General features: G+C 43.5%; 1 protein-coding gene and 1 long non-coding RNA gene across 4 annotated transcripts in view; one reads left to right on the top strand and one right to left on the bottom strand.

Moving 5' to 3' along the window:
* Positions 1 to 25,138, top strand: part of JCAD (junctional cadherin 5 associated) — an 85,301-nt gene that overhangs the window by 17,136 nt on the left and 43,027 nt on the right. For 2 of the 3 annotated variants that reach the window (XM_039219119.1, XM_039219117.1), the window contains exon 1: positions 24,548 to 24,618. The gene's annotated coding sequence lies outside the window, so the exon portion shown is untranslated. Of the gene's footprint in view, positions 1 to 8,956; positions 9,041 to 24,547; positions 24,619 to 25,138 lie in introns of those variants that run through there. The other variant, XM_039219118.1, reaches the window with a different exon arrangement.
* Positions 22,476 to 23,230, bottom strand: LOC120221612. Its single transcript, XR_005525844.1, has 2 exons — positions 23,035 to 23,230; positions 22,476 to 22,700 (listed from the first exon to the last, which is right to left on the bottom strand). It is a non-coding gene; the product is annotated as an uncharacterized LOC120221612 (long non-coding RNA).

Raw genomic sequence — 25,138 nt, 5'->3', positions numbered from 1 at the left:
TTTTAAACCTAAGTAGGTTGAGAAGAACTTACTAGAGTTTCAATATGGTTATTGCCATCGTGAGGACATCCAAATAGCTTTACATGCCTTTCCACCTTCTTAACTCCTACAGTCGTCCGAGAAAATTTGACGTCAGTTCCCATGTGTTAGCACCCCCTCCTTTTGACAGGAACTTCCTTTAAAGATAAATTTAAACAGAAATTCCATTATGCCATTAGAATCTCATCCAGAATCGCATCTATTTTTGAACGGTTTTTTCTTAGCGCTGTTTAGTGATCTTTTAATTATGCCAAACAACTGTCAGAAATCAGATTGCAGAGCTGCTCCCAAATGTACCAGTCATCTTTAAGTCACCATATTGTTACTCCTCCAGAGCTTAAATGCTTTTGTTTAGCCATGAAGATGAAGACAAGCCTCTGCACCTGTGGTCCCAAAAGGATATGAATGAGTGTGGCCCCGCCCAGCTGGGAGGGCCCAGGCCAGTGCTCCTTCCCTAGGGCTGCGTCTGCGCCAGGCCGCCATTTCTAATCTCGCCTGAGGCCTGGCTCTGATTCCCTCTCTCGCTCCTATCTTATTTATCAATAGCATGTGAATTAGAGCAGAAGCTGACAGACAATGAGCTAATCATGGCCCACCCTTCTGCCTTGTGAGGACAGCTGTGTCCCAGAGGCCCGGATGAACTACATCCTCTACAGTGACTTGATTTTCAGTTTCTGGGGTCCTGTTTCTCATGATCTCATGGGACCTTTGGTTGAATATGGAAAGGGATTTAGGAGTAGATTTAGGAGTAGTTCACATTTTTCTTCTTTTAACTCCCTCTTCTATCTGCATTCCTCTGTGGTTTCCTATTAAGTGTGCAAAGATTTCTCCTAAAATATTCCTCAAGCAATCAGCAAGTAAGCAGGTAGTGTCCAGGATAAGTTTTGCACCTTGATTTATTCTTGGGGTATTTTTAGTGTCATTGGCTTTGGAATCAAAGGAAATACAGAACACCATTTATCATGCTGCTGGACGGGCAGCTTTTTGGCTGATAACCCCTAAATTAAAGATGATAGTACTTAGTTAAGTAAGTACCCATTAGGTTGAGAAGGAAAATGTCAACATATCCCCTAGTTGTTAGTAAAAGTTAACCATGTTACAGATCATTGATGTTGACTACTGGGACCCAGACATCCTTTTAACCATTTTCATAAATATTGGGAACAAACTAAGCCAATCATTTTGAATTTATGTTGAAACAATTGTGTTTCCGTATATCATGAATAGCTTTTACAGAGTTGGTGTGTGTGTATGTGTATTTTAAAAGCCCCCAAATACAGAAAAGTCTTGCTGTTTGCTAGGCAGCTGGCACCTGCTGCTCTATTCTGATGGATTAACTCATCCACAATGACTTTTCCCTCTCTTGGATAAATCAGAAAGCGTCACTGGCTACAAACATGGTGGTGGCCAGCTTATAGTCTACGAAACAATTACCCAGTGAACTCTAGATATTTTTATGTATTTCAGAAGGGACTTCCAAAAAGGTCTTCCACCATTTCTGTCCCTAGACAGCCATTAGCAGCAGCTAAAAAAATATGGAAGGAGCATCCACATTTCACACCCCTCATCCCTGATGTTCCACTGAGATTCGACAGATGGAAGCACAGCAGTAGCTTTGCAAGTGGCTGCCAAATAGGGCAGCCAGACGAAACGGGGCGAGAAGAGGTGCTGTTCAAGATGCTGAGAGACGGATGCTCCTCCCGCTCTGTTGCAGGTAGCTGTCCACCGACACCACTGTGGTTCCATTCTACTCGCCAGTTAAGAGGTGGCTGGAGGCGGAGGCCCAGCCTCACCACCAATGGAAGGAAGCTGCCTAGCCCTTCATTTCACAGATGGGGAAACCATGGTGCAGAGAGGGAAAGTGACTTATCAAGGACATGGAATGTTTCAGGAAAATTCCAGTCTCTTGACTCTCAGTCTAGTGGTCAGTCTATAACACCCCACGGTGCTGTTTCCATTACAGAAGCTATAAAGGGGTTTAGGAACCAGAGCCTTTTTCTCATCAATGGTTTCTAAAACTTGCCCTAAAGAGGGGGGAAAACGCTTCTTGCTTGGGTTAATTAGCGTTATTTTTTAGACATCACCTCCCTCCTTGGGATGGAGATCAAGGCCTGGGGACCAAATGAACTTCATCTAGTTCCTGCTTTTGAATCATTGTGTTTTTGAACTTTATTTTTATTTTTTTTTTAAGGAGAAAGAAACTGAAATTGAATCAGGGCCTTTATCTTGCTATCTTCCAAACTATTTGATTTAAAACTTGAACACTGATACTCTGGTTTGTCTTCAAATCGTATAAATCTTTTCTCCTTTTAAAACCTGAACACTGAGCTGACAGATGTCTCCACTTGCTCTAAGTAAACAAATGAACCAGGAGGCTTGCAGTGAGGATTACTCCAGCTTTGGCCAAGACCGACAGACTGAGAACAGTGTTGTGTTCTGGCACTCCTAAGGGTGACCATTTTATCCTGAACTTCCCATGGGGAGAGATACTTCCATTTTCTATTTTAATACTAATGATCTTTGGGTATTTGAAGCTGGATCAACTGTTTCAAACTGCCTATTTATAATGTTCATCCTCAGGCACCTTTGCTCTTTTCCACCTGATCCACTCTCTCTATCTTCATTAATTTTAAGCAGAACTTTACTAAGGATCAGTGAGGTTCCAGGTACCACGCTAGGCCTTTTTGAATAGGGATGAAGAAGATTCCCCTGACTATACCTCTCCAGCATTCAGAACCAGTTGAGTCAGGCAACTGTGTTACTGATCCAATGATATTGGAAAATGTGTTTTCAGTCTACTGGCCAAGTGGGCTTACTACTGTGCTCCTAAATTAGACCTACTTTCAGCTTCAGACAATGTTGCTGCTGAACAATGATGGCCCCCCACCTTGAGAATTGACTATGTGTATGAGGATTGGGAGGTTCAAGAGGAAGAAGAAAGAAGGCACTGAGCTGTGCTCAGTTCCTCTCAGACTTGACAGTGAGATACCACCTTGCCTCGTGCCTGGGGTATAGTGTGTGTGGTAGTGGAGAGCCCGGAGTATGACTCTGTGTCACCAATGGGGAATATGTCTTCCTCCATCATGTAGGTGACTCTAATTCAGAAGAGGGAGGCTTTCTGCCCAGGTCTCTAGACCCTAAGGCTGAGATTCGGTCCTCTATACCTACCCTGCTCTTCTGACAGGTAACAGCAGGAGTTCTTTAGCAAAACATGAAAATCTACCAAAACTAAGAAGTTTGCTCTATTTTTTTAAAAGGAGAAAAATATAGCAATATACCTTTTAGAAAATTATTTCTGACTTATTGGGTCGATTGAATTTCTTTGTTGATAAGAAGTATATGAACATTTCTATTTTTTTTTTTTAATTTTTTAAACATTTTGTTTATTTTTCAGAGAGAGACAGAGAGACAGAGTAGAAGCAGGGGAGGGGCAGAGAGAGAGGGAGACACAGAATCCGAAGCAGGGCTCGAACTTGTGAACTGCGAGATCATGACCTGAACTGAAGTTGGAGGCTTAACTGACTGAGCCACCCAGATGCCCCGAACATTTTTATTTTTTTAATGTTTATTTGTTTATTTTTGAGAGAGACAGGGTGGCTAGGGACAGAGAGAGGGGGTGACAGTGAATCCCAAGCAGGCTCCACACTGTCACTGCAGAGCCCAATGTGGGACTAGATCTCACAAACTGTAAGATCATGACCTGAGCTGAAACTAAGAATCAGATGCTTAACTGACTGAGCCACCCAGGTGCCCTTATATGAATATTTTTAGATCATATGCCTCAGACTAGAAAGAATTCAGGTCTACTGGTTGGAATCAGTAGCTAGTTATCAGTTATGACAGCCCCATCTCTTCATCCAACATATGAGCTGTGGGAAGGATCATGGTTAAAAAGCAAGGATGTCTTTGTCAATTGGAAAAAACAACAGCAAGAACAAAACAAAAACAAAAACAAAAACATTGAACATCTTTTGTCAATAGTGGGACTGGATTTACAACTAAGCTAGATAGTAATTGAGGATCCTAATTTGTGTTGTGACTCTCAGCTCACAAAAGTCACTGTTGAAAATCCAAAGCTAAGATCACTAAACTTTCCACCTTGGGCTACTGACATCAGCCGGCAGGCAAACCAAGAGAAGAGACCTCTTGATTGATTTGTCTAATGCAGCTTGTTTTGAGCCCAGTAGTAGACTCTATTTTCTGCCCTGTCAGTAAAATACACCCTTTGGGTTAATGCCCTGCACAGCTGACACACCATTTGCACTGATTTGTCTGCCAAAGGACAACTCAGTCCTTTGTGGAGGGGACGAGTTTAATGTCCAAAAAATGGCAGATAATAAGTAGACATTGTTTCTAATTGTTTTTCTGGGCAATTCATCTTTTGTGCACTTTATACATGTTCATTCTTCCTTGAGGCAAAAATCCCTTTTTAAAAAAAATTTAAATGTACTGGTTTATTTTTCTGGTGACAGTTTGATGCTAAAAAAATTCTGAATTTTACATTTTTCAAAAGGGTTGGTAGAGATACAGAGTTTTATATATTTTGTCCATGAAATCCCATCCAATTCCCCATGTTGTTTCAGTTTTTAACCTTTCAAAGGAGTTCATCTAACCAAATAGGCTATCTAGAGCCAGCACAAGATTGGTGTTAGGATTTGAGTAAACAAAGCTCTTTCCACTGCCATAGATTCCTACTGCACAGGTGAGCAGGGGAGGCAGTCAGAAGCCTGTAGATCGGGCAACATCACCTTAACTGCATGGGCACTCTTAGAATAGGTTAATTGAGTCATCAGTGATGCTAGAGGTTAGGGCTCTTGGTAGTTGCTATGATCGGAGAGCATCTTCAAGGTCAACCCACCATTTTCCACTGACACACAGTTTCCAACATCTGTCTTTGGTTCTTACCTCTTTGGCTCATAACGTGTATAGTCCCTCACTGGAAGCCCTTCCTTCTTCCATCCTGTGAGGGCCTTTTGTGGTTTCAAGGCTCTCACTCACTTCTGTCTTAGAGTTTCTCCAAAACCTGTGTCCCGTAGTACAATCCAGCATGTCTTCTCTCTAACTTGATGGTAAATTTTTTGAAATCAAAGACTGTTATTTATTACAGAATTTTTGAACTAGAAGGAATATTCTGTGGTAAAGAAAACTGGACCTATGTAATAATACAACTACACTTTAGTGAAGTGTAAAGACCTGTACAAAGTCACATGAAAATAGTAGTGGATCAAGGCAGATGGCCCACATGGAATTGAGCCACGATGTGCTCATTTTATAGTGGATCATTTTATTTAAGCCTTGCCTGACTTCACAGTTTGAAGGACTGATTTTAACGCTAAGTGTCTAGGTCATACCAAAAGATAATCAAGTTATTCCTCTTGAAATAGTGAAAGTGTAAAACCTGAGCTTGAGTTCATAAACAAACTAGAAGATTAATGAAAAGAAAAAGTTTCTATAACTGGAAGAAAAGACACCAGTGAGTAGCAGAGTACCTATTTCTGTATTTCTATTACTGTATTAGTACCTAAAACTGTATTTCAAGTATCAGGATTAGAGTGTACTGCTAGATCAAGTATGAGGACTTTTACTTTGTTTTTGTGGGGGAAGATATGAGGGCAAACCAATCTGAAGACCATGTGAGAGCAGAAAACAGAATGAACATGGACTGGGTGACTATGATGGTTTCCAAGGTGTAAATGATTTTATATGAAGCTAATTGGATTTACTCTCCTACCTCATGAATAATAGACATTTTCAGGCTCCTTACAACTGTTTTATCCAATTGCATATTTTCTTTCTTATGATCTACGTGCCTGAATTCTGTTCTGATTCAGTACTGACTTATGTTCAGGCTGAAAGACAGAAGTTGCATTTGATTCCCACGTAAAATTATGGATTGAGTTATTTAAACGCAGATTGGATGGCTTCGCAAACAGACATTCGAGCTTTAACTATTAAATTAAAATTTTTAATATTTATTTTACTTTTGAGAAAGAGAGACAGATCGTGAGAGGGGGAAGGGCAGAGAAAGAGGGAGACACAGAATCTGAAAGAGGCTTCAGGCTCTGAGCTGTCAGCACAAAGCATGATGCAGGGCTGAAACTCATGAACTAGGATCATGACCTGAGTGGAAGTCGGATGCTTAACCAACTGAACCACTCAGGTACCCCTAGCTTTAGCTATTAAATTAAAGCTCTCCTGAATGCCTATAGCCCTATATTCTGGGGTACACAAAGAACTCTGCTGTTTCTGTTGAGCAGAACAAGACACCCATAAATACATATATTTGAAATCTTGACAGCTGTTTGTGGTCATGTAAAATGTTGTTTGAGAATCTTTTATCAAATCATTCAGTAGATCCACATCCACAGACATATGCAGAAATCTAATATCAGTGACTATTTATAGAAATGATCCTTTAGAAAATGCTTGCTCAGCATTGGGTGGAGGAGAGAAGGCACCTGAGAGAATGTTTGGTTTCCAGCAGCCGTTCTGCCTTTAAACCATTATCTGACCCTAGACAAGTAATTTGCTTCATCTGTAATGACTTCTGAAGGTTTCACCAATTCTAGAAAACTCTACTTTTGTAAAATAGGAGATTATTTTTTCCCTCCTTCTTATGCTTAATATAAGAGAGAAAACATTTCTACAAATGGGGACAGAAAAACTATGCATTTCTGGAAACCCCTGAAAATGTGCACCTGGAATTGGTCTGGAATCAACCACCTCATCTTTTAAAATACAGTTTGAATTAAGTTTCAGACCATTTGATCAGAAGTCCCCCCCACCTTTTTTCTTTTTGCATTTTGTGACATTCCTTAATAGCAAGTTGTCATAGTCCTCCCCTAGCAAAATTTTTACAAAAGAACCGTATCCTAAGGGATTAGAATAAGTGAGAGCTTTTCTTAGCGCTACCTGAGAACTGACTCTATTTTTCATCCTTCTGGAAGCTGCATTTGACAGCTAATGGATCTGTTTTGTTCTAAAACTACCATCTGCTCCCTGGTACTTTAAAAGGTTTCTATCATCATCATTATGTGTGAGATGTATAAATATATATTCAGAATTATTCATTTCTAAGAAAAAGGCAAAAACAATGACACTTTGTCTTCAAAGATGTAATATTTAAATGAATGCGTCCGCGTTTAAATTATTAGCAAACAGATTTGATATGTCCGCCAAATCTTTGTCATTGCACACATCTGATATCGCTGAAAACTGGAAGAACATTTTATTGCAATGGAATTGCAGGCGATGCTGGAGGTGATAGTACCAGATAGAGCTTCCGAACACAGGTCTGCCGATTCTGGGCGCTGCTACGCAGCAGCTGTGTACCATCTTCTTAGGGGTGTGTCTCTGTGACTCTGGTCTCTTTTCTAGTTAGAGGCACACTAGAACCACCTTGGTACCTGCCGGCATTTGAATCCCAGGTTCTGATTCAACTCCATGCCTTAACCCACCCAACTTTTGGTTCTACCCTTTCTTCAACCCCATGATCCAGCTACATCTCTGATAATGGCCATGCTAGTTCAAACTGAGGTTTTGTCATTTTAAGCCAAAAAAGATTCCTGAATGATGTGTAAAATGTCAAAATGGGGGTGCCTGGTGCAGTTGGTTGAGCATCTGATTTTTGAGCATCAGGTCATGATCTCGCAGTTTGTGAGTTCAAGTCCCGCTTGAACAGGCTTTGAATTGGGCTTGAATTGGGCTCGTTGCTATCAGCACAGAGCCTGCTTCAGATCCCATGTCCCCTCCTCTCTCTCTGCCCCTCCCCTGCTTGCACTCTCTCAAAGATAAATAAACAAGTAAAAAATTAGATAAAATAAGATATCGAAACAGAATGGCCCTTTGCTCTAGTTTATTTCTCTCTAGTTAACTTGGTAAACTAGTCCATGGTATGAGTTCACTAGGTGCCAACAATGTCGTATCCCTCTCAGGCAACAGAGATGCCTCTTAAACTTGACCTCAGGAAGCACTTGCCTTCACCTGGGGAACTAAGGGGAGTCAGCACTAAGGATGTTTGGGTCGTGGCGAGAATACATTCGATTGTTCTTCAGGGAAGTTGGATTATGAATAATACGTGGTACAACTTTAAAGCAGGACCATCCTGGTGAAAAGAGAATTTGTTTTCCTCTTTCTGTAAGCCGACAGAATCCTGGTCTTGTGGGAGAGGAGCTCAGGGAACCAGCTGGGCAGCAGGCGCCACAGACAAGAAGATGCGAGCTGAGCCTGAGGAGAGAGTTAAAGGGAATCGTCAATGTGTGCAGGCCTTGGGCATTGCTGCTGGAATTGGAATCGAAAGGGACCCACGGGGCGATGATGATGGGGAGGATTCCAGAGGAAGCTCTGGCCTGTGGGAAGGCGGAGAAGAGAGTGGGCCTAGCACAGTGGACTGGGAGTGGTCAGAAGTGGGACCAGCCTACTGAGGAGGGAGGGTTGATAAACCAGGAAGCATCAGATTAGGAATGTAATGCAGGAAGCAGGTGATGTAGGATTTGAATTCAACAGAGGCTTTACCACAGGTTCACAATCAAGAGAGTGGAGTGACGATCCACATGAGTTTTATGTCAGACTGTTTTCCAGGCTTTGTGTGGGAAATCTGAGGGAGTAGAGGAAGGTCCGTGGCAAAGCTCCAGACACGACATTGTTGCCAAAAGGGACGGGCTACAAGGACACAAAGTGATGACTCCCTGTTACGGAATGAGAGGTGAAGAGGGAGGGGCTAAAGAGGACTTCAATCTCCGAGCCCCAGGAACTAACTGGAGGGCACCAATCTTGCCGCAGAAGATGGGAACAGGGGAGGAGGCGAAGGGGAAACAATACTGGTTCTTCAAGAAGATGGAAGTGATACTTTGAAACTTAGTGGTTCTTCCAAGATGAGAATTCTAGAAAGAAAACAAGATTTTTTTTTCCCACTCAGTGACAATTAGATGGAACCACTGGACAATAAGAGGATCTGTTCGATATGGACTCACTCTAAAGACATCTCAACCACTCAACACAGGTATGTCATCGAGGGAAGCCTCCTATAGACTTTATTTGCTGCCAAGAGATTTATATGGATATTATTTTGACTCTTGTTCTTTCTTTGGGATGGGGGTGTTGTTTGAAAAATTAAACAAATGATGAAGAATCCTGAATAACTGTGCAAGTAAGACCTGAGCTAAATTCCTTCTATAACATATTCTCATAATCTCAAGAAACCATTCTAAGTTTTAGGGGCACCTGGGTGGCTCAGTTGGTTAAGAGACTGACTTTGGCTCAGGTCATGATCTCATGGTTTGTGTGTTCGAGCCCTGCATGGGGCCCTGTGCTGAACATTTGCTCAGAGCCTGGAGTCTGCCTCAGATTCTGTGTCTCCTTCTCTCTCTGCCCTTCTTCTGTTGGCACTCTGTCTCACTCTGTCTCTCAAAAATAAATACATGTAAAGAAACCATTCTAAGTTTTAGGCAGGGAAGACAAATGTGAAGTTCTAGTATCTGGTTTTTGTTAAGTTAGCAGAGTTAGCTATGAGTGTAGGTGTGATACTCCAGAAACCCTCCTGCCCACTGCCCTTTGGTATTTGGATAGGAGCAGCCATGTTGTATATCATGTGACCTAGTCCTCCAGCGCCCACCCCCCTCTGCAACACAGCCCATGGGAACCTGGTGAATGAGCTGACACAAAATCAGTCAATCCATGGCCAGAAATCCAGGAAGTTTGGAAAAACAAAACAAAACAAAAAAACCCTCTATCCAGAGATGATGGTGATTAAGTAAACTAATCTTTCTCTTGGCAATTTCCCTCCTTAGAAACTCAAAGAGCCCCACCTAGAACAGAAATATCTCTCTCACTCTAAAGTTCATATGTACCTTTCCGTACTCTGCGGCCGCTGAGCCAGAAGCTCTATACTTACTTGACCTACTAACTAAGGTCCCTAGACCAGCATCACCAGCACTTTAACTGGTGTTGACTGGAGGAGCCTCACCAGAGCCTGACAACGAGAGCCTGGGGCCAGATTTGAGGAGCTCTTACCGCTTTCTCTACAACACTGAATACAGTTGGGGCTTCAGGAGCATGCAAAAGAGATGACCATGATATCTCATCACCCATTACCAATGTGTACTTAAGAACACTGGCCACACCCTTTCCCTCCTGAGTGTTCCCCCCATCAGTCCTCCATCAGGGGTGAGCTCTCGTCCTGAGTGTCCCCAAAGAGAAAGACTCTGATATATCAAATTCAAAAGAGGAATTAACGGTTGTCCTGTGGCCGTTTTATGTAGGACTATAAAGAGGCCTGCTGCCATCTGCCAATCACCGGAGATGCAACTTCTCTAATTGATAGGTCCACATACAGCTCTTTCCAATTATCACAGGTATAATTTATGGGTCTTGCTGTCAGTCAGAGCAATAACTTTTCCCTCAAAAAGCAGAAAACCCTGCAATGGTCACCTTTTGTCTAGCTTTTCAGCCATTAGAGAATCTATTTCAACTATCTTCACAGGCTTGATGGGTGATTTGACTGGTTTGCACTAAACGTCAGGTCTCTGATGCTGCAGTATTAAAAAAAGAAACCCTTCATCCAGCCCACTGGGAGTGCAAAGTGTCTTTCTTGATTCAGATGTTTGCCTTTCTACAATTGCAATCAGTCTCTGTGTGCTATGTGGTTGTGACAGTTACAAGATGGGATCCCCACCGAGCAGCTCTGAGATTTGTCAGGAAACAGGCTTCACACACACCCTGTTTGGTTGACCAGGGCGAGCTTCTAAAATATCAAAGGATAATCCATACCTTTCTTCAGTGACCAAATTATTAAGAGTATGGAATGCAAATCAAAACCCCAATGAGATACCGCTTTGCACCCATTAGGATGGCTATTTAAAAAAAAAAAAGAAAATAAAAAAATAACCAGTGTTGGCAAGGGAAAAGGAAATTGGAGCCCCCATTTATTGCTGGTGGGATTGTGAAATGGTTCAGCCAATGTGGGAAACAGTTTGGGAGTTCCTCAAAAAGTTAAACATAGAGCTATGGGATAATCTGTATACTCATAGGTACATACTGAAAAAAAATTGAAAGGAGGAACTCAGATAGCTATTTCTAATTTTTTTAATGTTTATTTATTTTTGAATGAGAAACAGATCATGAGTCGGGGAGGGGCAGAAAAAAGGCAGAAACACAGAATCCGAAGCAGGCTCTACACTCTGAGCTGTTAGCACAGAGCCAGACGTGTGGCTTCAACCCATGAGCTGTAAGATCATGACCTGAGCCAAAGTCCGATGCTCAACCAACTGAGCCACTCAGACAGCTATTTCTGCACCAGTGTTCCTAGCACCTTATTCATGATTGCTAAAAGGTGGAACAATCTGTGCACATCAGTAGATGAGTGGATAAACAAGATGTGGTCTCAACACCCAATGGACTATTATTCAGCCGTAAAAAGGAATGAAATTCTGGCACATGCTCCAACGTGGAATCTTGAAAACTTTATGCAAAGTGAAATGAGCCAGTCACAGAATGAGAAGTGTTTAGGAGTCCACTTCTGTAAAGCATCTAGATTAGGTACATTTAAAGACAGGAAATAGAATAGAGGGTATCAGATGCTGAATGGAATGATGAGTGGGGAATTTAATAGGTATAGGGTTCAGGGTGATGAAGAAGCTCTGGAAACGGACAGAGGTGGTGGTAGTATACCAACGTGAATGTACTTAAAGCTACTGAATTGTAACGCTTAACAAGAAATGTACATTTTTTTTGTTCAATTCCCTGCCGAGGGCAGCTCGATTCCACACACCATCTTCTACTCAGGGTTTGTGAAAGAAGCCACACCCCAGGCGTCACCTTGTCACAGAGAAGACTAGAAGCCCTGACTCAGGGAGGCAGTTTTCACTGGACAATTCCGGCTGGCTTGCAGCAGCCTTGTTACTATGCTCTGCAATTCCAAATGTCTTCTTAGATTTTTCCAAGTTCAATCAAATACATGTCCATTTATTTGCCTGCCTTTCTGGGCAAGCAAGTTCTGCTGGGGAATGTGCCTTCTCCCCTCCCTGAGAAACCCTTTTGAGATGAATAAAACATGGACCTGAGCAATTCAGCCTTCCCAGCTGGTCCTCACCAGTTTATAGTGTGTCTTTTGTTCCTTTCTACCCTTGACAAGCCTGATGGCTTTGGTCTCATGCTGACTTCTATTACTGTGGAGTTGAGGATAATAGGCCTTTGCTCGGTCCCATCTAATAGAGACTCTGGTGATTCACAATGCCATGTTGCCCAGGACCACATGTGTGTCCTTATATTGTCCTAAGTGCACGCAGATAGCCCTTCAACAACTACACTGCAAAATTCAAGAAGGGTTAGCTGGACAGCCCTGGGATGCATTCCCTACTGAAACGTGAACCTCTGCTTCCACATCTGGCTGCGTGAAACTCAGCTCAGGCTGCGGTTGCTGCAGTCAACGAACACCTGTACAGAGTAGCTCTTTTGACAGAATCAAAGCATTGGCATCCTATCTCTAGAAATGAGAGCTCTGTCAGATTTCTGGGTAGGCACCCAGTGCTCCAAAAGTCCTGTTTGAACCATATTTATAAATTAGAAGTGAAACCACATACGCTCCCGGAAGCGTCAGGCTAACTCCATTTGTCATCTCAGTCGAGAAGATTCAGAACAAATGGCAATGCTTGGGACTAAGTGTTATAATATAATGAGGACACAGTGGTGGCAGGGTGTGGAGAACAGGGCAGACCCACGGGCATGACAGCTACTTTGCTTCCTACCCCAATTCTTCCAAGGGACTTGTTCCCCCTTTAGTAGACATTAGTAAAGCGAAAACACAAATTGCCCTAATTTTGAGTGCCTTTCCCCCCACCTCCTACCCACTTCAGATTTTTCCACTGGGCTGCTCCATCATCTGATGGCATGATTCTGACAAGCCGGCATCTGCCAGTGTCTGGTGTCTGGCATTTCTTATATGACACTGGCTTCATTTTATGCAAGCGTTTTATCCAGAATGAATATAAGCTCCTAGACAGGGTAGGGGTACAGCTTCACTTCAAAAATCCAATGAAGTCGTAGCAAACCTTGGGTACTCTACCTCCTCAGCTGGCCCCTTAGCTCAATTATTATATAACAACTACTCAGTGTCATCGGTCCTGACAGGAATGTGAAATCAATTAAGCCATTCCAGGGAGTTGAGATAAAGCTGTGTGAAATGACACCAGACTAGCAGGTCTAATGAGAAGAGCATGTTGTTCCTCAAGAATCCTACTAAAAACACACTGAAAGCAACACATAACATAGTCTGTTAGATGTGGACTTTTTCAGACTTGCGGAGAGGGGACCATGATTGCATTATGTCTTCCATTTCCAAAGCACATTTATTTCCTTCAGAGATTAAGGCAACTCTGACCCAGTCCACACTGGATTCCAAGACCTTTCTCACCAGGGAAGAATATGGTGGTGCCTAGATGTCTATATAGAGTTCCCCGTTTGTGCAACCAGAATTTAAATAAAGCAATTAAAGCCTTCAAGAGCTAGTCTGATGTGAGAAATGGAAAGGGGGTGATGTCTGTCTTCCAAGAATAAGCAGGTTTTGCTTCACATATGAGAATCATCATGCATTGGGATGTGATGGATACAGTAAAGGGAATGGGAGGCATGCCATGGGTAACACATGCTCTATGACCTTCCTCCCCCACAACCCTGCTGGAGGATTCCACACCCTTTTTGGATTCCTCATCCACGTGGGGATCACTGGCAGCTGGAGGTGAGCACACAGCTGCAGATCTTGTCTTTCCCTGGAAGCCATTGCCGTGGTGTGTTTGGGCAGATACAGAGTCACGCATACCACCACTATCCCTGCCATGACCTGCTCATACGTGAAGTGAAAGACTCTCCACCTGGGTATGTAGGAAAGCCAGGCCCAGATAGCCAGGCTTACTCCTCTGCATATTTAGGCCAGAGAATTTGGCCAGAGATCCATTGGAGTATTTAACCTTGAAATCACTGGAACTTTGAGTGGGCTTATAATATAGTTGTGTTACTTCTACCTTGGCCAGTTGCCTGCTTGGCACCCTCCCATTGATTTGGAAGAAAGGGGTGAAAGGAGGTGAAGTAATGTCCCAGCCACAGGTACAACATGTATTAATATCCAAAGGAAGAGTCATGTAAATGTATCCCACTTGTGTAGGCTTCAAAGGATATACTTGGTTTAGTATCAGATGGTTATTTTGTCCACAGTATTTTCGTCAAGATTTCTAACACATTTATTCATCCTCTCGTCACTGGGCCAAAACTGGCCTTCTAAATCCTAAAAGCTAGTTCTTTTACTGCCCTATACACACTTATAGACACACAGAGCCATATGCTCAGATTAAGCTCGGAGACTTCACATTTCACATTAAATAACAGTCCTCTTATTAAAGTGTTCTTTAGGAATCCTGTGCTGTCTGGGCTCCCTGGAGAAATGAAGGTATCTGTAAATATCCTGCTTTACACAGTATCTTAACTAAATTCTTTATGATATTTCAATAGCTTTGAGGACTTCTTTTTATTTATTTATTTTTTTACAAATAGTTTATTGTCAAATTAGTTTCCACATAACACTCAGTGCTCATCCCCACAAGTGTCCTCCTCCATGCCCATCCCTCCTCCCCCCCCACATCCATCAGTCCTCAGTTTTTGTCAGCATTCAAGAGTCTCTCATGGTTTGCCTCTCTCCCTTTCCCCCACCATTTCCGCCCTTCTTCTCCCCCTTGTTCCTCCGTCAAGTTCCTCCTAATCCTCCTATACGTGCAAACATATGATATTTGTCCTTCTCTGCCTGACTTATTTCGCTCAGCATAACACCCTCAAGGTCCATCCATGTTGCTACACATGGCCAGATTTCATTGTTTCTCATTGCCATGTAGTATTCCATGGTATAGATAAACCACATCTTCTTGATCCATTCATCTGTTGATGGACACTTAGGCTCTTTCCATGTTGTAGCTATTGTGGAGAGTGCTGCTATGAACATTAGGGTACATGTGCTCCTATGCATCAGCATTTCTGTATCCCTTGGGTAGAGGACTTCTTTTTTATATATATATAGAAGCTTATTTATTTTGAGAGAAAGAGAGAGAAAGAGCACAAGCAGGGGATGGGCAGAGAGAGAGGGAGAGAGAGAATCCTAAGGCTCTGTGCTATTAGCACAGAGCCTGACTCAGGGTTCAATCTTACAAACTGGTAGATCATGACCTGAGCCAAAATCAAGAGCCGGCGCTTAATGGACTGAGCCACCCAGGCGCCCCAACTTGAGGACTTCTAACCTGAAAATACATATGCTCTCTGCAATACCATTTTCTTGTCTGGAGAGAAGGAAGGAAGGAAAGAAATACCAATCTGGCTTCCCATCCAAAAGGCTAAGTGGAACAGTCTTTCTTAAAATTTGTTAATCATCTAGTATCTCTGTAACATTTTTCCTATAAAAAGCAAAGGAATTTAGAAATAGTTTCCTCCCTTAGTTCTCAACAAATGAAGGAGCTGTGCTCATAAGTTATATTTAGTGGCCAGAAACTGACGATACTAATAGCTGTCATTTGCAGAGTGCTACGATGTGCCAGGTGCTCTGTGTTTCTCTCATTCATTCTCACGTGAACCCGATGAAGAGGGCAGCATGAGAACAGCTAACATTTATGGAATGTTGACTCTGTACTGAGGACATTCACAAAAATCTCTCATTTAATCCTCATAACAAGACTGTGCTCTGTTCTCGCGTAAAGAAACTGAGGCTCAGAGAACTGATCTCCCTAAAGACGCACAATTAATAAACAGCAACATGTGGCTCCAACCCAAGTCTGTCTAACTCTGGAGCCTAAGTTTCCTCTTTTAGGTTATGTTACCTCCTCACAAGCAGGGGAATTGGGAAGCACCTTTACTGTGAGTGTATTCCGCTCTCCCAGAGGGGCAGCTGGTCCCTTTGCGGTTAATGAGACCTACAGAGCCAGTGAAGAGGTGGTACCAGGAGACTCTGTGAGTTATAGCAGGTTAATATTAGGCTAGGTCCCAAGCTGTTGCTGGCAAACTTTGGTGCTTATTAGAATCAGGGAACTTGTTTTTTTTTTTTTTTTTAATTTTTTAATGTTTATTTTTGAAAGAGAGAGAGACAGATTATGAGTAAGGGAGGGACAGAGAGAGAGGGAGACACAGAATCTGGAGCAGGCTCCAGGCCCTGAGCTATCTGCACAGAGCCCGATGCGGGGCTCAAACCCGCAAACCACGAGATCATGACCTGAGCCAAAGTTGGAAGCTCCACTGACCGAGCCACCCAGGGGCCCCTCAGGGAACTTGTTTTAAAGGCAGGTTTCTCGGCGTCGCCTCTATGTTCCTGGGCAATGATAGGTAACCACCTGTTCTTTTCCAAACTGCCCATAACTTCACCAATTCATACTTCAACAGATTTGGATGATGACATTTCTAGGCTTAGTGGTTTATGTTGTGAATGGCAGTTGTCATCAGGTATCTGGGCATTAAGAAACTCACAATCTGGGGTGATAAAGGAGGCCTTTGTACACATAGGAATGTGGTAGAAGGGATGCACTTATTTGGAGATATTAGTAGAAATAGTGTCTACTACAGCATGGAACACAAAATATAGCATGTAACCTGGAAAGTGAGAATGTTAAATAAATAGATGTAAATCAGCACTGGGAGTTAGCTATGAACTAAAGAGGATTCATGGCACCCATCTTTCTAAGAAAGAAGAGAGTATTCTATCTTCCCAAAGCAAAGATATATTGGTCTGTGGGGGTCCTTCTTATTGTCTTTATATTAGTGTTTCAAATCTACCTCTAAATAAATCTACCTGTCTTTTAACTTTTTTAAAAAGTTTCCTTAAATTTTTATTACTTATTTTGAGAGAGAGAGAGAGAGAGAGAGAGAGAGAATCCCAAGCAGGCTCCACATCATCAGCACAGAGCCCGATATGGGACTCAGACTCATAAACCATGAGATCATGACCTGAGCCAAAATCAAGAGTCAGATACTCAAACAACTCAGCCACCCAGGGACCCCTGTCTTTTAACATTTAAATACATTCCTTTAAATATAATTATTAAGGCCCTAAGATATTACATCAAATGGCTGAAGATCAGACTTATCACCCTGCAATCACTTCAACATTATTTCATCCTCACATTTTTCAGTCTGTCAACATTCTCATTCCCTGTGTGTTAGTGCCCTGCTCATACTACACTTCATTAGGACAGCTGGGAAAATAAACAAACAAACAAACAAATAATAAGTAAATAAAATGGAACAATTTACTATGGGGTAGCAGCAAAGAATTCATAGCTAGGAAGTGTTCTTCTACATTTTAAATTAATCCTTCAACATATAAAATGCATCATAACCTCACAAGTAGTTTGCCTATTGATAAACAGGTGGCCCCTGATAAAATAAGCAGGTGGCCCTTGACCATGAATAAGGCAGTGCTCTCTGGAAAGGATATTCGTTGTGTTTATGAGTATCATCTGTTCCAAGAATGTATAATATTATAGCTCCAGTGTTTGCTGTATAGAGAGGGGGAAAATGGGAGTGGACTTAATACTACATCTGTGACTAGTTAGTTATGGTAACCTTCAGGTATTTGGTGGTTTCAGCTAAAGGTCTGATGCACATTCCAGGCATCAAGAACTATAGGGAAGACTGTACAAATGTTTAGACAAAGAATGAATACATTCACTAGTTTGAGAAAACTAGAAAGTACATTCAGTTCCTGCCAACTTGAGAAAGGCACTCAGTTCTGCCTCTTGTCGAGGAAATGTGCTCCAGGTCCCTATGCAAGACAGAGGCCCCAGTGATGACACTTGCAGGAATGGGGCATCTTGTGGGGCCTTATCAGCAGAGACTGGGAAAAATGAACCCAGTTATCAAGGGGAGGGTGGGTGACAAAAGACACACTGCTGCAACTATTCTGGTCACTTAACCAATGTTCCAGCCAAATGAGACACTGGGCTTGGACTTTGTTACCTTTTAACTACTGCTGATGGAAAGCTGACTTTCACTAATTTATTTTCTTTTCTCTGAATTATGTTTCACGTCTGTCCGTTTCCTTCCTACAAACTACTAACTATTCCCTTTGCCCTCTCTTATTTGCATGTTTATATTGCTTGCTTTTAGAAATTTACTTTTTGTTGGATTACACCAAAGACACAAATAGCATGCAAGCTGCCTGATGTCTGTGTCACCCAGGTACTTAAGAGGCTAATCAACAGAGTTTGAGGAGAGGAAGCTGTTTTTAAGGCAGAACATGGAAAAAGCAAAAGTAAAACTCCAAACAGATTTAAAACAGACAGAAATAATTCAAGAAAATTCTAGCTCTTTTCAAACGTGCTGGCCATTTTTCCTTTGGTAACCCTTGACCCTCACCTAAGTGTTTTGACTGCATTCGTACAGCAAGGATTTATAACTTCGTATTTGCAGTGTGAGTTTAAATGATCACTTTTCACTTCCGAGATATTCATCCATTCAATTCTATAGATAATTGTTTCACCTAGCTGCCCAAGGTACAGTGCTAGGTTGTGGTAAACAGAGGGACTGATTTTTATCTGGGTAGTAATTTATAAAGGTGACTGAGTGACAACCTGGAGAGGTCAGTGCCATTGAAAGAAAAGTTTCTGGGCACCTGGGTGGCTCAGTCGGTTGAATGTCTGGGCATGATCTTGAGGTTCGTGAGTTCAAGCCCCACATCGGGCTCTCTGCTGTCAGCACTAGAGCCCATTTCAGATCCTAGAGCCCATTTTAGATCCTCTGTTTCCCTCTCTCTCTTCCCCTCCCCAATTTGCATGCATGTTTTCTCTCTCAAATAAATAAACAAATAAATAAATAAGTGAATGAATGAATAGAAAAAGAAAAGTTTCAAGTTACTCACAGATCCCCTAGAAACAGGCATGGCACGCCCTGCTGGGCCACAGGGGGAAACACCAGTGTCCATCAGGGCACAGAAAGAAGCAAGGAAAAAGCACAGATCACAGCTTTTATTGGAGTCTTTGTGCAAAAGGGCTGGGTAATCAGCTAAGGATGAGCTAGTTTGAATAACTCTAGTGGGCTTTGAGGCAGTGGGGGAGGGGATGATAGGGGCTGTCGCTAGCTGCCTGGGATGATTGGGGCAGGGAAGGTACTGACTTGGTATGTGACAGATAGATAAGGATGTGGTTTAGAGGACAGGTTCTACATCTCAGGGGGTTGTAAACAACTGTGGCCATCAGGTTGGCCCTGGACTGTAAATTGGTGGATGCCGCATAGACAAGTATAGAAGTAAAGAAAACACGGTTGGGATGGGGATGAACAATCCCTTCCACTAGGAACTCAGAATCTGGTAGTGGAACTAAACACATGTACTGATGAAGCCAGTGCAAAGTATGCCACGCCAGATGCTGTACCAGCAGCTTAAACACAACGATAGAGATGTTTCACGGAGGCAACCAAGCCAAGGCATAGAAAGTTTTCTTATACAGGAGATTTCCAATCTATCCAACTCTTGATTTCGGTTCCTGTCACGACCTTGTGGTTTGTGAGTTCGAGCCCTACATCGGGCTCTGTGCTGATGGTGCAGAGCTTACTTGGAATTCTCTCTCCTTCTCTCTCTGCCTCTCCTGCATGCTCTTGCATGCTTATTCTCTCTCTCTCTCTTTCTCTCTCTCTCAAAATAAATAAATAAACGAAAAAAAAAAAGAAACATTAAACAAAAGGTAGTTCACACATCTCCTTCCCAATTTGGTGTCATTTTTGTGTTGCTAGCTATTCCCAACTTAATAAAAGGCCAATACATCACTTTCTTCCCAAATGAAAGCCTTTTTTTTTTTTTTTTCAATGAATGCTGGTAACCAACTTGTTTCCTTTTTGTTTACATAGTTCCCATTTTTTAAATAAGAAGTCACACAGGTTAAAGAAAATGCTGTAGTTGTTTTTGGTTGATCGCTGATTAGCTGGTGTGTGATGATAAGAGGCACAGCTCAGGGATGCCCATGTCTGGACCAGTCTGGTGCTGGCCACATCACTGTCTTTTTGAAGTCACATGTGCATCTGCCTTATACCAGTGGGATCCCAGCCAGCCACTGTCATTCCATGAAGGACAGGAAAACAGGGCTTTCCTAATGAATCTGGCAAAGAATTGCCGACTACAGGCAGGGGGATGCTTGGAATGTTCCAGTAAACAGCAACCCTTTGCTAGGGTGGCGACAGGGCTTGGGAGAGAAGCAGAGCTAGGCTGTTTCCCATTAATGTGTAGCCTCATGGAGGAAAAAGCCAACAAAGAGATAGCAAATAATTAAAAATGATTTTTCTCATGCAATAACTATGCAGATTTATTCTCCTTAGAGTGAAGGTATATGACTTAAAAATGTTTGTTATTCTTGTCTTAATCCCCAGGTTTGTGAATTTTCTGTCTGGGGTGGTGTCAAATCTTCTAAGTCAACAGTTAACAAACATCTATTGCATTTTATTCCCAACGGGCATTGCTGTGCATTCTTCACCATCATACAATGATGTTGATGACTACTGTATTTTGAATGTTTATTATGTGCCAATCATTCTGTTAGGTTTTGACACACTCTATTTCTTATGCTCTATTCTTGCTTCTCAAATTTTACTTGTGTAACAATCATCTGGACATTTACTGGATATTCACTTTAAGAGTATAGAATCCTGGGTCCCAACTGCAGTAATTAGAAATTCTGATTGTGTCCAGTGTGGACAAGGGCCAGGCATCTGGCTTTCAGTCAAACCCACCATTAATCCTAAATTAGGTGAGCTATGGAACGCAGTTTGAGAAACAGATTTCCAGTTTGTGGCTAAAAATAATTATGGGGAATAGCCTCTAAATTAATACAGAGCATGTCAATATCTGAAAAATAAGGCTTATTAGCACTTGTTGATATAAAACCTTTTCTAGTTTTTGTATAATAATTATTGTCTGACGTTTAGAGCAAGCTAACCAGAAGGATTCAAGGTTTTATCAAGGACATTAATCTTTAAAAAAACGAGAACTGGTGGTGTTTTTCAAACTAAGAAAAACATCAAAGAATATCTAAGTCAGCTAAAGGAAACCGTATATTAGGTCATCACAAAAGAGCCCTAAAGCAAGGAGGAAAAAGGGTTATTCTAGGTCCTTGAAAAGGCAAGGAGTTAAAGAAACAAGGGTTCTTTCTTTCTTTCTTTCTTTCTTTCTTTCTTTCTTTCTTTCTTTCTTTCTTTCTTTCCTTCTTTCCTTCTTTCCTTCTTTCCTTCTTTCCTTCTTTCCTTCTTTCTTTCTTTCTTTCTTTCTTTCTTTCTTTCTTTCTTTCTTTCTTTCTTTCTTTCTTTCTTTCTTTCTTTCTTTTTTCCCCCTTAAGAGGCCATTAAGCATTCTTTCTCTGGTCATTGCACATCTGCCCTGATGACTCAACAATCCAAGTTCCTTCCTGAGTCTGTGAAATCCCTTCTCCAGGACTCAGAGAAAGGGAGGGACAGTAGGTCACCCAGGGCTGGAATCTGGCACATGTTCTCCCACCAGAGCTGGGTTCCTAACAGCATCATGCTCAAAGTTGTTTTAAATCATATTTTATATCATATGTCACCTAAGCAGGAGATAGATATTTTTCTTCCTGTGTTTAAGCCTCTCCAAATCAAGTAGTTAGGAGAAAGGGACTGAAGTTGCACAGAAGTGGGGTGGGTGGAGATGAGGAGAAGAATATGACTCTTCTTACAGTCAAAATAAAACTTACACAGGTGGTTTCTGAGCTATAAAGTCCCGACTTATGAAGAAATTTCCTTTTCTCTAAAATCATAACCACCAACATATGCATCCATATGTATATAAAATGCATAAGACTACATGCGTACACACAGCTGGCTTCTCACATGTCCTGTCCACCACCTTGTGTCTGTGTCCCGGTCACCAGTGTGACATATTGCCCAATGGATTGACCTCACCAACTTTTATCCTCCTCTGGGGAACCACCACCCTCTCCTTTGCCTCTGTCTTCTATCTTTGTAATTCAGACAACCACCCGCTCATACTCATTTATCTTTTCAACCTTACCTCCTTCTTCTTCATTATTCTATTTTCAAATCTTTGGGAAAATCTCCCACCTTTCTCCTTGCTCTACAGCCCATCCACCACTTTCTGTCCTCATGTTTTTCATTTGCTTGCTCATTTGAAATGGGCTTAGTCATGGTTGGGAAGCAATAGAGCAGGGCTAGTGATACATCATTGCTGGAGAAAGAAGGGAGCCAAACATCTTGAAATGAGGTTGTCATGATAAAGAGCCAGTGCTCAGAAACCACAAAAATCTTGGAAATTGCATAGTCATCTTCTTGAGAATCTACAATATCTCAATCTCATTATCTTCATCTGATGAAATCTGCCTTTACCAACCTTTCTGCTAAGACACAACTCCTTATTAAACTTTATTCGGGTGTGTTTAGCTTAGCTGCTAGCATTGCTTCAGTTTTTTTTTTTTTTTTCTTCTCTAGTGCAACTATATAGCTTTTCAGTGACATTATAAAACTTCTGTGGGGTTGACCCAGAAACCCAACAATATAACATTGTTCGAATACGTTTTCTGGCTGATAAATGGTCTTGTAGGAATATTTGGCTCCATATGTGTCTGCGCAGTGCTGGGCACGTAGAGGCATTCCACAAGAAGAAGAAGTTAGTTCATTGAGTTGACAAACTGAGGACAAATGGGAATTGTATGTCATTGAAGCACTCTGTCCCTGAAAGATGTGTTTATGGCAAGAAGCAATGTCACCACTATATATGACTACAATTTTCCAGAAAAGCCTCTGTGATTCATTTTCCTTTTTTCTCATCTTACTCCCTCAGCCTGGAGATGACACCCTTTGCCTCTGCCTAGACACAACCCACCTGTTCTCCAGGGTGCCCCCCAGAAGGCCTCCCCTGGAGGCTCCAGCCCACAGAACTTCCCGTGGTGGGAGCTGCCACTTTCTACGCTTGCACTTTCTACTTGCCGGGACTATGCTGAGTGTGCAGAAGGCCTTACTTACCTCCTTTAATTCTCATTTCCTAGGAGGTGAACACTGTCATTATCTCCATTTTGTTAGAGAGGAAATTGAAGTGGACAGAAGCAAAGTAACACATCTAGAAAGTGTCAGGAGCACCCCAAATCGGATCCACGCCTTCTTCCTTGAGCACCTGATCGAGCTGTCCTTTCTGCAGTGTCCCCAGTGTGGTTTCCTTGGATGCGCTGTAGATAATGCACCACAGAACATTGGATTAGATTGTTTTTCTTTTCTAGTATGTTTGGCTCTTTTGCTCTTTTGGCCCATATGCTCTTCATGGTCAGGGTTCAGGGCAAGGGTCTTTGGCCTGATTCTGCAGCTCCTATCTATGGGCCTCCCTGAGCCCCAGTCCCGGCAGTGAGGATTAAAAGAAAACAATGCACATGAAGGGCTCCGCCTGGGGTCACCCATGGTGACAGTGCAAACAACTTTGGGTATTACTGCTGTTCTGGCACTAGATCCGTGGTGGGGCGAAGAGGTTTTCTAAAAATTCATTCTGTGGGGATTCCAGTCTGCTCTGCCATCCATGTGTGCCCCCTTGGACTTGACTTAGCCAACACCCTCTCCCTCTCCCTCTCCCCAACTCATCAGCAAACTTGAGCGCTTTACGTCTCTTCTCCACCTTCCAAAGTACAAGGGCTTATGCCCCTGAGTGGACCTGGCAGTGGTCTAATCGCTGCTGCCTGGGAAAGGTGGAGGGGGCTAGGAGCAATTGTTCATTCTGGTCTGAACTCTCCCACTGACCCCCTCCTACTCTTGTCTTTAGGCAAATCCTAGTCCCAGTCTCAGTTTCCTCATCTGTCACAAGAGAGGATAGACTAACCTCTAAAGCCTCCAGCCTATAGCTAAGACTCTTAGAGGCCTTTTATAAAACAAGGAAATCCCAAGCACTAAGATGTTGTCACTGGCGCTGTTTTCTGCTCTTCGCACCTTCCATGATTGCATTTTTGTGAAAGAGTGTGTGTGTGTGTATGGGTGTTTGTGTGTGTCTGTTTTGTATGTGTGTCTTTGTGTGAGTGTGTATATGTGTGTGAGTTTGCATGTGACCGAATGAGTGTGTTTGTATGCATCTGTGTGTGACTGCATATGGGTGTGTTTATGTGCATCTGTGTGTAATTATATACAAGTGTGTGTGCATCTGTATATGAATATTTTTATTTTGTACATATCTGTGTGTGGACATTTGCACAGGATTGAAGCTGTCCAAACCCAAGTGACAGGCACAGAGGAAGAAGGGTGTCCAGCTCACCTGTGCCTCTGGGGCGACCCACCCACGCAGGGCCCACCCGAGGCGGGTGAGCTAGTCTCCCCACCCGGGTGCCGCCCTCCCGCGGAGAGAGTCGGAGCCTGGAGGCCACCTAGCGGGCGGGGCGGGGATGTGGGCGGGGCGAGGCCGGGCGGTGGGCGGGGATGTGGGCGGGGCGAGGCCGGATGGTGGGTGGGGCGGGCGGCGGCAGCTCCGGGCATGCTCCGCCGCGGCGGCTGCGGGCGGGGCGGGTCGCGCTGGTCCCCTGCCGGCCGGAGCGGCGGCGGCGGCGGCGGCGCGGGGCAGCATGAGGGAGCAGCTCGGTAAGTCCCGGTGTCTCTCGCCCCTCCCGACTCCCGCCGTCCAGGGCCCGTTCCCACGGCGCTACGCGGGCCTCGCCCCCAGCCTCCCGCGTTCGCCCCCAACTTCTCTAGCCCGGACGTTGCTCCGGTGCGAGCCTTGCGCAGCGTTGGGGGTGTCCGCACCCCCGCCCCGGGCGTCCCGCACGGTGCCCAGCCCGGCCGCCGCGGGCCTCACGCCCGAAGCCTCGGGGTGAGGGAGCGTTCGCTTTGGCTGGGAGGGGGCGTCCCCGCCCCTCAGGTGTCCAGCCCGGGTACGGGATTCCCGGGTCCCGCCCCGAGGGCCGCGGCTGGCGTTAGCGCTCGCTCGGCCCCTTTCGCGGGGAGAGCCCGGAACGGCGGGGGTCGCTGCCTCCCCGCGCGGCGTCCTCCCCGCCAGCCCGCTCTTTCGCCTGCGCGCCCTCACTTCGCGGACAGCACCCCAGGAACTGACAGCCACTGCTCAGAGTCCCCGAGGTCCCCGGTTCCCACGGTGCCCCCCTCC

Source organism: Hyaena hyaena, unplaced genomic scaffold (assembly GCF_003009895.1).
Source record: "Hyaena hyaena isolate Hyena2069 unplaced genomic scaffold, ASM300989v1 scaffold_791, whole genome shotgun sequence".
Taxonomy (NCBI): Eukaryota; Metazoa; Chordata; class Mammalia; order Carnivora; family Hyaenidae; genus Hyaena; species Hyaena hyaena.
The sequence above is the reverse complement of the archived record's forward strand: the minus strand, read 5'-3'. Positions and strand labels throughout refer to the sequence as shown.